Below are 14,141 nucleotides of genomic sequence, written 5' to 3' on the forward strand. Positions count from 1 at the left end.
AGTGATGGAGAGAAAAATTTAATAATGCAAATTAAACTTAAAATGTGTTAAAGGTACTTTTTTTTCAAAGAGTTGGTTTTTATACATTTACCAATACAACCCTGAGTATAAATATGACCTAGAATAATTAAGTTTTCTTAATTATTTAATTAAGTTTTATGAAAGGAGGTGGACCTAGTTGAATTTTGTACTTAATCCAATAAAGATACTGTGCTCTAGATGCACATAGTAGGTGCTTACTTGATGTTGGAACTAGTTTCAAGTGAAAAGGAAAATTATAACTGGGGCAACTGGTCCAGGTGAATGTGGAAAGGCAATTCAAGCATTTACGAAGTACTTATTTTGTGCCAAATGCTGGAAATACTGTGACCAAAAAGAAATAATTCCTGTGCTCAAGGAGTTTATATTCTATTTGTAGAGAAAATATTTATAACACACATGTACACATTATCTATCTTCTATCTGTACACACATGCATGCATACAAATAGGTATACATATACAGGGGGCAACTAGGTGGTGCCATAGTGCATAGAACATTGGACTTGAAATCAGAAAAACTCATTTTCCTGAGTTCAAATCCAGTCTCAAGACACTAGCTGTGTGACCCTGGGCAAGATACTTAATCCTGTTTGCTTCAGTTTCCTCATTGGCAAAATGAGCTGGAGAAGGAAATGGCAAACCACTCCAGCGTCTCTGCCAAGAAAATTCCAAATGGGGTCATGAAGTGTTGGACACAATTGAAAAGATTAAACAACCAATGCGTATACATGCATAGATAATGAGATGAAGCAACTTGCCCCAGGTCACATTGCTGGTAAATGTCTGTGCCAGGATTTGAACTCATGTCTTCAGGACTCCAAGTCTATCACTCTATGCACTATGACGTCTAGGTACTAACCATCAGAAACTTGTATGGCTTTGAATACCACCCCCAAGCATGCTCAAGTACTCCCCTGTCTTTTCCTCCTCTAGTCCCTTTGTCAGTCCCAGTCAGAACCAGTTCTTTGATCCAGGATGGTAAGCCCAAATTTCTGGGATGGTGTCTTTCCTCACCTCTACTTTTTGACTTTCTAGCTTCCTTCAAATTTCAAATATATATATATGTATACATGTATCTATATAATATACATATATACACATATGTATACATATGTGTATATATGTGGGTATGTATATAGATACATATATGTGGGTTTATATTTGTGGGTGAGTTTTATTTAAATTTTTTGCATTATGGTAGGCAGGAGAGTATGCTAGCCCTGAAGGCAGAAGACCTGGATTCAAATTCTACCTTTGTGTTCTTGAGCAAGGCATCATTTCATCTCCCTTCCCCTCAGTTTCCTCAACCTGCACATAACGCTGACTGCCCTAGCCCCACTGCCCGCAGGCCAGGTACTTGACATCTCACCTTTCTCCCAAGGTTCTTTGGTACCCTTTCAGGTTTGGGGCTGTCTAGGCTCCAGCCCTCACCAATGGATGTTCCCCCATGAATAGGGCATGGTACCTTGCACCCAGTTCCCCTGAGCCTCAAACAGTTGGATTCGCTTTTGCAAAGGAATATTCACCTCCAGAGGTATAATCAAACTCATTCCCCAACATGCGGGAGGTATAATTCCCATGTCTCTCCTTATACTGCCTGGGTCTCTGCAGCGAGAAAGGAGCATGGGTTTGCAGTTTCCTTCTGTTCCTATAGAGCACAGTTCCGATTTTAGGTTCAAAATTCCCCTTGGCCTCAAGTCCCAGGCACCCTGGCTTCCCTGGCTTCCAGGCTGGGCTCATCCTACAGACACTCTGGTTCCAAGGTCCCCATGGCTCCAATTGTCCCCGCCTTTGGGAATCATCTCCAGCCCCCCAAACTGAACGAGACAAACACTCTCCAAGCCCCAGAGGGTGCAAGGGAGGGCGGCATGTCCCTCTTACTGGCTCAATGCATGTCCCTCCGCTGTGAGCGCATGGTGCGCTCCATCCTCTGGACCCAGGTGTAAGGAGCGCCCAGGGGACACACTCAGGCCTGCCAGTTTTAAAAGGGGCTGTCTCTTCGGGCTATGCAGTCAATCAAAGGAGCCTACCCACCAGCCACGTGCTAGGGGATGGAATGCCTTCAGTTGGGAGGTCCACGCATGCCCAGGACAAGCCTCGTCCGTAGCCTCCATATTAGGACAACCTGGACCCTTTACCTGTAAAATAAGGTAATTGTACCCTGCAATCTCTGGGATCACTTCAGTTAGCTTTCTCTCTCTGTGAACTAGATTATTTCATTTAATGCATTTTTTTTTTTTGGTCTTTGCAATTTCATTATCTATAATCTCAAGAATTCCAGCTATGGCTTTTTCCAAGACAGAATTAAAATTTATTGAAGACCACGGACATTTGTCCAAGCCAGGGACTTTCTTTTCAAAATATAATTAATTCAAGATGTCACTTTCAAAATTCTTCTGTCAGTAGCGTGATATTCTTTGTGGCCCTTGGTTTTCCTTGCTTGCCTAGCACCCACCGCTCTCCTCCCTGTTTAAGTACTCTATCCCTTCCACTCTCACCCTTAATTTCCATAAGTGGGAAAAAAACAGCTTGAAATAAATATGCAAAGTTCAGGGAAACGAACCCCCCTTGGAGGTATCTGAAAATCTAAGTCTTATTCTACACCTTGATTCCATCATCTCTGTCAGTAGGGTGGGTGGCATATTTTATTGCTGCTTTGATAGAATCAGTTTTGATCGTTGCATGGAACACGGTTCTTAAGCTATTATTCTTTGTTCATAGAAGTCTTCTCAGGCTGCTCTGAAATCATTCCTTCTAGGATTTCTTATGGTGCAATTTCATCATATTCAAATGTCAGAATTTACTGATTTTCCAATTAAGGGTAACCTCTTTGTTTCTAACTAGTTCTTTGCCATGACATCTGATTCCATTTCCTCTTTTTTCTCTTTGGGATATTTGTTTAGGTGTGATATCACTGGATCAAAGGATAAACACATATTAGTCATTTGGAAGGGCAGAGTCTCAAATTGCTTTCCAGAATGGCTGTGCCAATTCACAATTCTACCAACTGTGCATTGCTGTGCCTTTTCTCCCTCAGTCTCTCCAACAAATTGTCATTTGCCTTTTTTGGGGGGTCATCTTTGCCAATATGATGAGTTTGACATAGAATGTCAGAATTGCTTTAATTTGCATTTTTATTGGTCATTTGGAGCATTTTACATAGCTATTGATAACTGGAATTCCTTCCTTTGAAAACTACTTGTAATATCTTTTGACTGTTAACCTCTTGGGGAATGACTCAATCTTATAAATTTGAACAGTTTCCTTAAACACCTTGGATATTAGATCATTATCAGAGAAATGTACTGCAATTATTCCCCCCCAGTTAATTACTTCACTTCAAATTTTGATTGTACATGTTTGTGAAAAATTAAAAAAAAATTCAACATCTTCTACCCAAGGGTTCATAAACCATCCACTTAATAACACATTCTAGAATTTTATCAGAAAGAGGCCAAGCTTATTCTCTTATAATCTGAAGTACTTTCTTCTTATTTGTTACCCTTTTTTGGGGGAAGGGGGATGAGAAATTGGGAGAACCCTTCCCCACCTCCAGTCCCATGGCACCTTTCATATTTTTAAAAAAATCACTCATCCAATACAGTTGATGCAATGACATTCACAAGATATTTCATTATCCTAGAAGGAGTTTTTTCCAGGACAAGAAAGGGAATTGAATTCTGGGAGGGCAGATGGATATTCTTGTATTATCTCTTCATGTGTCTGGAGTTTCAATTTCTTGTCACCCATTTCTATTCTATCTTTTCTAGCTCAAAGATCTTCATCTTGGTAGAGAAAACAAGAAAAATAAGAGTTAAGAATAGGTCCTGTCTGAGTCCTAGTTTCCTGACTGCCAAAATGATGAGAATAATACCTCAGATTAGGATCGCACATTTAGAAGGGATTTTAGAAGTTACTCTTTCCTTTTACAGATGAGCCCCAGTAATGTGAAATGACTAGTCTAAGGTAGCCATCAGAAGCAGGATTTGAACCCAAACCTTGGTGACTCCACATGGCTCCAACATCCCTGGAATGACTTCCCTTGAGAATTTGTTGCTAGACTCATGTCTGAAAAATGGAGGTACTTTGTTATAATTTCAACAGACCACTTTCAATAAGCACATTTGTAGATTATCACTTTCCTATACTTTTATTTATAATGTGTGAGGGTCTCTGGTTGATATTCTCTACTTTTAGTTTCCATTTAAAATTTAGTCTCTTTTTTGTGTGTGCTGTTTTCCATAATTATAGTAATGATGATGATGATGATAACTATATTATTATTGTTTTCATAGTGCTTTGGCTTTGTAAATCCCTTTTGTTTTTCGTAATAAATAAATCTGGTGATGCATGTATTCCCATGCCCATTTTACACTTGAAAAAACTGAGTTTGAGAGAGGTCCCCCTCATAGGATTGTAGGTTTAATATGGGAAGGGACCTTAGAGGTCGTCTAGTCAAATGCCCTTAATTTTTACCGACCAGGAAGCTGATGCCCAGAAAAAGTGAAGTGACTTGCCCAAAGTCACTAATTAGCCAAAGCCAGAACCGGTCTTTTCCAAATTCAGCTCCAGCACTGCTTTGGTGGTTGTTGTTCAGTCGGGTTTGACTCTTTCTGATCCCATTTGGGGTTTTCTTGGCAAAGATACTGGAGTGGTTGCGATTCCTTCTCCAATTCATTTTTCAGATGAGGAAACTGAAGCAAACAGGGTTAAGTGACTTGCTCAGGGTCACACATCTAGTAAATGTCTGAAGCCATGCTTGATCTCAAGTCTTCTGACTCCAGGCCAAGTGATGCTTTAGCACCCCTTAACCCTTCTTCATCAGTTCCTGCCAATAGCAAAGCTATGTATCCTACTTTTCTCCATAATGCCCCTTTCCTCTCTTCTCAAAATTCTGAACAGCCTGTTTCCAGAAAAACACAGTGTTCTGGGGTCCCCTCCTCCTTCTGTGGCAGAGGAGTGCCCCCTGCCCTCCAGGACAGCAGGATCACGATTTGTAGCTGCCAGGGGCATCAGAGGTCACGCGATGCAGATGAAGAAACTGAGGTTCCCAGAGCTTGGATGACTTGCCCTGGTAACGAGTGGTAGCACTGGGGTGAGATTCCAGGTCCTCCCACCCCATCCTCTGCCCTCGGACTGGCCCTGGCTGCAGCCCAGCATAGGTGGCCATCTCCAGCACTCAGGTCCCCGTGGCCAGCAGGTGCTTAAGGTCTGGCTGGGGGCCAGGGTTTCGACTCAGTCTGACTCTGGAAACTTTGCCAGCGCCCGAGGTGGGCGCTGAGGAGCCTGGGACCGGCCCTCCGGGGCAGAGGAGCGGGGCCGGCAGCTCGACGCTTGGCCACCTTGGGGCCAGGCAGGGCGTGCTGCGGGCCGGGAGGCCAGGCGGCACTAGCTTGCCTCGCGGAGCCGGGCTCTGGAGCCTTCTTTCTGCCGGCGCTGTGCCGCGCCCCCTGGCATGATCCTTATCGGGCACAGCCGGAGCGCCGGGGGAGACGGCTGCCCCCGTGGAGGCAGCGGCCGAGGTAGCACCCGTGTCCTCTCTACTACCGGGGTGAGCACGACCGCGGCCCGGCTGGGGGATTGGGGGGTGGGGTAGGCAGCCCTGGAGAGGGGGGACCGGAGATCCCCAAAATGCAGGTGTCAGAAAGTTTCCGGGAAGACTCGCGTCTTTGGGTCACCAGGCTGACCTGGACATGACCTGGGAGCAAGGGCAGCTTGGGGGTCCTGCCCTGTGCTCCTGGGGTGGGGGCACTGACAGCGACACTTGGGCGCAGCCCCTGCCTTTACATCTGGGGATTCGGAGGAGGGTCTGGAAAAAATGTCGGGGGCGGGGAGCCAGTCATCTCCGAGCCAAGGATTTTTGAATCAGATGTTCAAAAGGATCTTTCTTTCTTCCTTCCAAAGTAGCAGCTCTTAAAAGTTGGGTTGAGATTCTCTCCCTGCCCTCCCCCGCACCCCCAGGTGCCTTCATCGAAGGCGAATCTAAACTCCTTTCAGTTACATTTCTTGAATCTCCCAGCCCTTGGCAGATCCTCCAGAGGAGCTGGAGGCAAACGGACAGGGAGAGGAGAGGACAGAGGAGAAGAGGAGAGGACATGACAGAAGAGGAGAGGACAGGACAGTACAGGATAGGAGAGGAAAAGAGGGAAGGGGAGGGAAGGGGAGGAGAGGGGAGGAGAGGGGAGGAGAGGGAAGGAGAGGAGAGGAGAGGAGAGGAGAGGAGAGGAGAGGAGAGGAGAGGAGAGGAGAGGAGAGGAGAGGAGAGGAGAGGAGAGGGGAGGAGAGGGAAGGAGAGGAGAGATAGTTATTGAATAAGTGCTCCTGAGTTGAAACTAAGCACAGCTGGGATACTGGCCAATTAAGAGTTAAGGGGCCAGAGTGTCCAGATTTCTATTTTTTTTTTTTAATACCAAATCACTAACAAGTTGCTCTTCAGATGGACAGAGGCAGTTGACATCTCTCCCTCCAGGTTGGGGGAAAGGTGTCCTGAGTTCTCTTTCATTCAAAACAATATATGTGACAGCACTAAATTCTAGGCCCAGCCCTGTAACAAGGGAGGTAAGCTCATTCTCCAGGCAGCAGGGAGCCTATTTACTTAAAAGAATTATATCCCACTGATATTTGGGCTTATTTCTCCTACATACCAACTGATACTAATTATACAGCCTCCCCTTGTACACCAGACTTACTTAATTCTTGTGGCGTCCCCTCCCCAACCCCAACTTGTTTTCAAAAAGACTGCCACAGTTCACCTCTATCTAACAAAATAATTAGAAACGTCAAAGAAGTCTTAAGTTTCCCTTCAAAGCAAAGCTTTTTGTTCTCTGTTAAAGAAAGTGGAGGGGTATCTTAGGGAAACATTTTCTGTTGACATTTCTTTTGCCATTCAAATTCATGAATTCAGTAAGGATTTATTAAGCTACTGGTGTGGCTTTGGACAAGTCACTTAACTTTTTAGATGGCTTCTAAGGTCCCTTCTAGCTTTAAATCTTTTATCCAGTGGCCCTGACCACTTATTGCATGCAGGCACTATGCATGCTAAGTGTCAAGGATACAAAAAACTGTAGACAGCTCCTGTTTTCAAAGAGTTTATATTCTGAGCTTTTGGAGATACTACCTTTATTAACCCCCATTTCTGAAACTCCCAACAAGTAGAGACTATGAAAAACACTTCTTGCCCCCAACAACATTTTGGTTCAACATCTAAGATTCTAGATTTAGAATAGGAAGCAACCATAAGGGGAAATCTTGGCCAACCTCCACTCTAGGATTTGTTGTTCAGTTGTTTTAAGTCATGTGTGACTCTTTGTGACACCATTTGGGGTTTACTTGGTAAGGATACTGGAATAGTTTGCCATTTTCTTCTTCAACTTGTTCTACAGATGAGGAAACTGAGACAACGGAGTTAAGTGATTCACCCAGGGTCACACAGCTAGTAAGTGTCTTAAGGCTAGATTTGAACTCAGGAAGAGGAAACTTCCTCACTCCAGGTCCCACATTCTATCCATTGTACCACTCTTGGAACTGGATTCTCTGAAAAGGAGAAACTAAATATCAGAGGTTCATCCAGGTGTCCCAGTGGAACAGCTGGGCTTAGCCTTAAGAAGACCTATATTCAAATCCTGCTTTGGACAGTCACTAAGTTGTGTGAGCCTGGGCAAGTTATTTGTCCTCTCTGGGGCTCAGTTTCCTCATCTGTAAAATGAGAAGTTGGCTTTTGAGGTCACTTCCAGCTCTGAGTTTATGATCTTGTCAGTGACTTACCTAAGGTCTCTGATCACAAATCTCCAGTTCTTTTCCTCGACTTTGTGTGAGGCATCCTTTCTCACCTCTACCACTCATTTTTACAGATGGGCAAAGCTGAGTTCCATTTTTTTTAAGGAGCCCTGCAGAAAGAGTTTAATTAAAAAAAAAAACAACAAGGAAAAGTGGGGATTCTGAAAGGAGTTGGAATATTTTTCTAGCCCAGACAGTACCACGTTATCCAGAGTTTTGGAAAGTGTGTTTGAAAGAGGGCCGAACATCAACTCACTCACATTCTCTCTAAGGAGCATAGAGGATATTTGATTTAGAACCTCAGTTCATTCGGTTTTTGTAATATTCCACAGTGATCCCTAATCATTGCAGACCAGATATTGAGCAGAATCTTTTAATCCCTCCTACCAAAATGTTTTGCGTCTGTTTGAACACTTCCAAATTGAAATGCTGAATTAGTATTCATTGAAAACTGCTTTCTCACAAAGAATGTATCAGGAATGAAACCTTTCTAAGCCTTCTTTGCATTTTCAAGTGCACCTTCAATTCTTTACAAAAGTCATTGTTCCCAGGGATGGCAGCTTTTGTCAATTCCCTCATGTCACCTCCAGAGGGCACAGCCGTCCCAAATTTTCTGAGTTTCGTTCAGCCTTGCCAACATTTCGTTTTCAGGAAAACTGGTGTTTTGTTAGTTGAGGTCTAGGAGCAAACAAAACAAAACAAAAAGACAAAAATCCAAACAAGCCCTCAAACACTATATTCTAAATATTGTAATGAATCAATTATTTGTTCAAGAAGAGTTTATTAAGCACCAATTACATGCCAGGCACTCTGTGAGGTGCGGGGAACAGAAGGAAAATGGGCTTTCAGGTGAGGGGCAGGTGGTAGAATGGAAAGGCTTTGGAATTTAGAAGACCTGAGCTCAAGTGGTGACTGTCATTTCTTACCTCTCTAGGCTACAGTTTCCTCATCTGTAAAATGAAAGAGGTTGAACTGTCAAGGCTTCTGAAGTCTTTTTTGGACCTCTTTGGCAGTCTGGTAAAACCTATGTACCTCTTTTCAGAATTATTTCTTTCTTTTTTTTGGGGGGGGGGGAGGAAGGTGACTTGCCCAAGGTCACACAGCTAGTAAGTGTCAAGTGTCTGAAGCCCGATTTGAAATCGGAAGAATTATGTTTTCAAATGCATCAAATAAAATGTGAAGGTTTACAAAGGAAAAGGAATAGGTTATAATTCACTTATCTCTGTATTTCTGTCATTTTGTATGTCTACCCATCATCTATCTTCTTTATTTCTATCTATCTATCTACCTATCTATATCATTCTATCAGCCTGTCAGTCTACCTATCTACCTACTTATATATTTTTTTAGTCCACAGACCTCAAGTTTCAAACCTCTAGAGAGACCAGATGACCTCCAAAGTCCTTCTGGTTCTAAATCTATGAATTGTCCAATCTTCAGTCTCTTGTTTTATAGGACATGTTAACAGTATTTTTTTTTTTAACAAACCTTTCTACATTTTCATCTTGGCTGGATATAACCAAGGAGCTATGGCAGTAATTTTGGATCCCCTTCTGAAGCAAACACACTCCAGGTTTAAGCATTAGTACCAGCTGGGTTCAAACTGTGCCCTTTGATTTTCCTAAACTCATTAAATAGCATATTTGCTGTAGCCTCAACATTGTATTTGGCAAAGAAATTACATTCAAAGAAGCAGGTTCCCTGAAAAGTCCAAAGTTTGAGCTTGTTAAATTACACCAAATATCGTTTACGTAATTATATTACCCGAAATACCACTGTAGCATTAGCATTCAGACTGTTATTGTAAAATAGAGTATTATGTTGGGATAATTGTTTTAGAAGCTTTTGCTGTGGAAGCTGTACAAAACATTTGGGAGGATTTATTTTAGTGGCATCAAAATTTATGGTGACTTTTTATTTTAAAATGTCTTTATTCATCTGCAAAGGAGGGAGATGTTGACGTGAATTTGCTCCAAGAAGAATGGGGTTATTTTCTTTTAAAAAATGACATTACGCTATCTATCCTTCCTGCTTTGTCTCAGCTTTGGAGGCTGTTTTTAAGTGTGCAATTGAATGGAGGGAGGGAGGGAAGGATGAAAAAAGAAGAAGAAATAAGGAACTGTTCAGAGCATTTGTGGATTTCTTTTATGTGTTTGCTTTCAAGCCTTTGTTTGCTGTTAACTTTCTGCTATTTTCTTTAGCTGATTCTTTACTAGTTAACATTAAGCTTAAAAGAAACTGTTACAGGAATGTGTGAAAGGGATTGTAAATTATTTAAAACTGTTTCAAGTAAGTCTATGCATATATGTCTATATACAGAGAGAAGGAGAGAGAGGGAGAGAGAGAGAGAGAGAACATGCTTTGTATATACCGGAGGCTTATTTCCATATTGGCATCTCGTTTGAAAATTTTTGGAAATAATTTAAGGTTGGTATTGGAAGTGTCCAACTTTTCCTGTTTTATTCTTTGAAGATGCCAGAGATGTGTTTCTGATACCAAAACATAGGCTGTGTTGCCTGAGGAAGGAGGATTAAGTAGCAGGAGTTACAAAATGTGCATCAGAATCAAGAGGGGCCCTTTGGAAGAATCCCTGAAGTCTGGTTAAGCCTCACATTAGCCAATCTGGACTAATGTCTGTAGCAGGGAATGATAATTAGCAAATCTACAAATTATCCCTCTACTTTATGTTTCAATGCTGGAAGCTTAAATGTTAGTTTAATGATTTATGCCTTGATTGTGTTCATCTTCTCTCCCTGAAGAGACTGTAAAATCCTTTTGGGCAGGGACAGGACTTTGTCTTGTCTCTCCTCCCTGTGGCCCTATTAGGATCGCCTAGTGCAATGGTAGCCCCTTTGTGGCTAAACACTGTTGACAGGATATTTCCCTTCTCTCTTCTGTCCTCTCTAAACACAAGGCCACCACCAAGGTTCAGACTCTCATCACTTCTCACTTAGCTGATGGTAAGAACTTTTAAATTTTCTCTCTGCTGTTATACTATTGATGCTACAAAATCAGCCAAGGCCTTCTTGTGGTTGATGTCCAAAATGGATTCTGAAACAGGACTTGCTTGACTTACGTATGTGTCCCTGAGAGCACTGGATTTGGAGTCAGTGGACCTGGGTTTGAATGTAGAACCTCATGTGGTGACTGGCACACAGTGGGTACTTAATGTGTTTGTTGATAGATTGATTCTGTCTTCTCTCCTGCAATTCATCCTAAGTACAGATGCTAGTGTTCCTCCTCATAAACAGGTTTGTCCCATGTTATGCCTCTGCTTGAACCCTTCAGTGATTCACTAGTATCAGTGGGGTAAATTCACAAGCTGCTTAACTTGGAGTCAGGAAATAACTGCCTTCCTGTACTTCGTAGCAAAACCAAAAGCTCTTTCCTGTGTGTCTGTTTTTGGATAGATCTTCCCCCATGTTTGGAGCATGGGCTTATATGATTAGAGCTAGAAAGGGCCCTGGAGTCCAAGTCCAATCTCATTTTACAGATGAGGCAACTGAGACTCAGAGAAATGCCTTACCCAGACTCCCATGGTTAGTAAGTATCTGAGGCAAAATTCCCACCCAGCCCTCCCTATCTTCTGGTCTAGCACTCTATCTGCTATACCATACTGCCTTTTCAGATTTTCTTTTCCCTCAAGGTTCACCTCAGGATCTACTTTGCCCATGTGGCCATCCCAGATCCCGTAGCTAAAAGTGGTCTCTTCTCACATGTTCCTAGTTCACTTTGTCTGGATTTCTTCTTTGTCCCTATCATAATCAATTAACCAATCAACATTTATTAAGTGCCAACTATCTAACAGGCAGGGCAGCTAGGTGGAGCAATGGATAAAGTACTAGGCTTGGCATCATCTTCCTGAGTTCAAATCTGGCCTCAGATACTTACTGGCTGTGTGATCCTGAGCAAGTCACTTAATCCTATTTGCCTATTTGCCTCATCTGTAAAATGAACTGAGAAGTAAATGGCAAACCACTTCAATATCTTTGCCAAGAAAATCCCTAATGGGTTATGAACAACCACAGCAATAACAAATATACCAGGTACTGTACTAAGTACTGGGGACACAAAAAGAGACAAAAGACAGTCCCTGCCCAGGGAGCTTATAGTCTAATGAGGAAGGCAGCCAGCAAAAAAATATATACAAAGCCAGCCATATGCAGGATAAATAGGAAATAATTAATGGAGGGAAGGCACTGGAATTAAGAGGGGTTGGGAAAGGCTCTCTGTGGAAGGTAAGATTTTACTTGGATCTTAAAGGAAGCCAAGGAGGTTAGTAGTTGGAATAGAGGAGAGGGAGTATTCCACAAGTGCCTATTGGTCTGTGTGACACATTGCCCATACCAGAATGCAGGTTCATTAAGGTCAAGGGTTGTGAGGTTTCTCACCTTTGTATCCCTGGCACCCAAGACAGTGCATTGCACACAGTAAGTGCTTAATAATTTTTTTTGATTGAATGACATAGTTAAACTCCTAGTTACTGATATACCATAAGAGATTATTGGTCAGACTTGGTCAGATCAATTATTGGTCAGATTCATGGATGTGAAATGTAAGACATGAGCCAAGTGCCAGAAAACTCTGAATGTAAACAAATACAGAGATTTTTGTGAGAAGCCAAGAAGATCAGACCTGGCCTTTGTAAATCCAGAGCTTTAGTTCTGGGCCAAGTGATGATTTATAGGTAAATGGCATGGAGATGTCGCGCAGCACATGCACACACACACATACATGTGAATTGCTAACCCACGAGCTTCATCTGGCCAAAGTTAATGAAATAATATACTCCTGTCCCACTCCACAACCTGAACTCGCAATTTGTGGTTCTGAAATACATGCATGTGGGTATATGAATATGCAGTTGGAATCTTTCTTCTTTAAGACATTCACATGAGTAGAATTTTCCTGTCAATACTGAAGATATATAAGGGCATCTTTACTTGTTATATTACCAGTTTATATTGAGGTACATTCAAAGTAGAATGCCTTCCCTTGTAGGTAGTGATTTTAGTGATTTTCCTGTAGACTAGAAGTATGCAAGTAGATGTTGGATGGGCATCCTTTGGAAATATGCTTGAAATGAATTCTTGGTTGGATGGGCAGGTTGGCGTAGATGATCTGGAAGTTTCATCCTCTCCCCAACTCTAAAGTGTGGTGATTATTACTTGGATTCAGAGCACCCTTACAAAATTACAGAATCTCAGATTTTGAGAGGTGGAAGGGACCTCATTGGCCAACTAGACACTAAAGGAATCCCTACTATAACATATCCAGAAAATGGCCATTGAATCTCAGCTTGTAGATCTCTGAAGAGGAGGAAGCCTCTTTGAGATCTTCCACTCTCCATGTTGACAACTAATTCTTAGGAAGTTTTTAGGAGCCTTAGTTGCCTTCTTTCTAACTTGTCCATTGGTCCTGGTTCTACTCTCTGGGACCAAACAGAACAAGTCTAATTGTGCTTCTACATATTAGCCCATTAAATACTTGAAGTCTGTCTTCTCTAAGTAAAACATTCCCCAGTTCCTTTAAGGGATCATCCTATGTCCTAGAGTCAAGGTCTTCCATCATTTTGGTTGTCTTTCTCTAGACAAACTCCAGCTTATCATTGTCTTCCTAAACCATGGTACCCAGATGAGGTCTGAGGTGAGCAGAATACCACAGGACAATTGCCTCTTTATTCCTAAAAGCATTGCTTCTCTTATTGCCCCCTAAGATCTTAATTGCTCCTTTGGCTGCCACATCACACATCTGACCCCTCTTCAGCTTTGATTCACTAAAAATCCCAGAGTCCTTTCAGGAAAGCTTCTCTCTGTTGATTTTTTTGTTGTGATTCAGTCACTTAGTTGTGTACAACTCTTCATGAGAAGGATCATAGCATGCCAGACACTTCTGTTCTCTACTGTCCCTTAAAGTCTGTCCAAATTTATATTTATTGTTTTCATGGTACCATCTATCCATCTAATTCTCTGCAATCTCCTTTTTCTTTTGCTTTCAATCTTTCTCCATATCAGGGTCTTTTCCAATGAATCCCAGCTTCTCATTATGTGGCCAGAATATTTAAGCTTCATTTTCAGTATTTGACCTTCCAGTGAATAGCCTGGATTAATTTCTTTAATATTTACCGATTTGATGTCCTTGCTGTCCAAGGGACTCTTCCCCAGCATCACAGTTCAAAAGTGTCAATTCTGTGGTGCTCAACCTTGTGCCACCTAGCTGCTCTTGACTTCTTATACCCATTATTTTACCTTTATATCTATTAAATTTCATTTCAGTGGAGTTAGTCTTTTGGAGTCTAATTCTGTCATGTTCTATATTATTCTG

At 42.1% G+C, this 14,141-nt stretch overlaps 1 long non-coding RNA gene across 1 annotated transcript in view; it reads left to right on the top strand.

Moving 5' to 3' along the window:
* Positions 1-1,390: 1,390 nt before the first annotated feature.
* Positions 1,391-14,141, top strand: part of LOC140534529 (uncharacterized) — a 769,311-nt gene continuing 756,560 nt past the window's right edge. The window contains exon 1 of the long non-coding RNA XR_011977353.1: positions 1,391-5,592. This is a non-coding gene — a long non-coding RNA (uncharacterized lncRNA). The remainder of the gene's footprint in view (positions 5,593-14,141) is intronic.

The sequence above is a fragment of the Notamacropus eugenii genome, chromosome 3 (genome assembly GCF_028372415.1).
Source record: "Notamacropus eugenii isolate mMacEug1 chromosome 3, mMacEug1.pri_v2, whole genome shotgun sequence".
In the NCBI taxonomy this organism is placed as follows: domain Eukaryota; kingdom Metazoa; phylum Chordata; class Mammalia; order Diprotodontia; family Macropodidae; genus Notamacropus; species Notamacropus eugenii.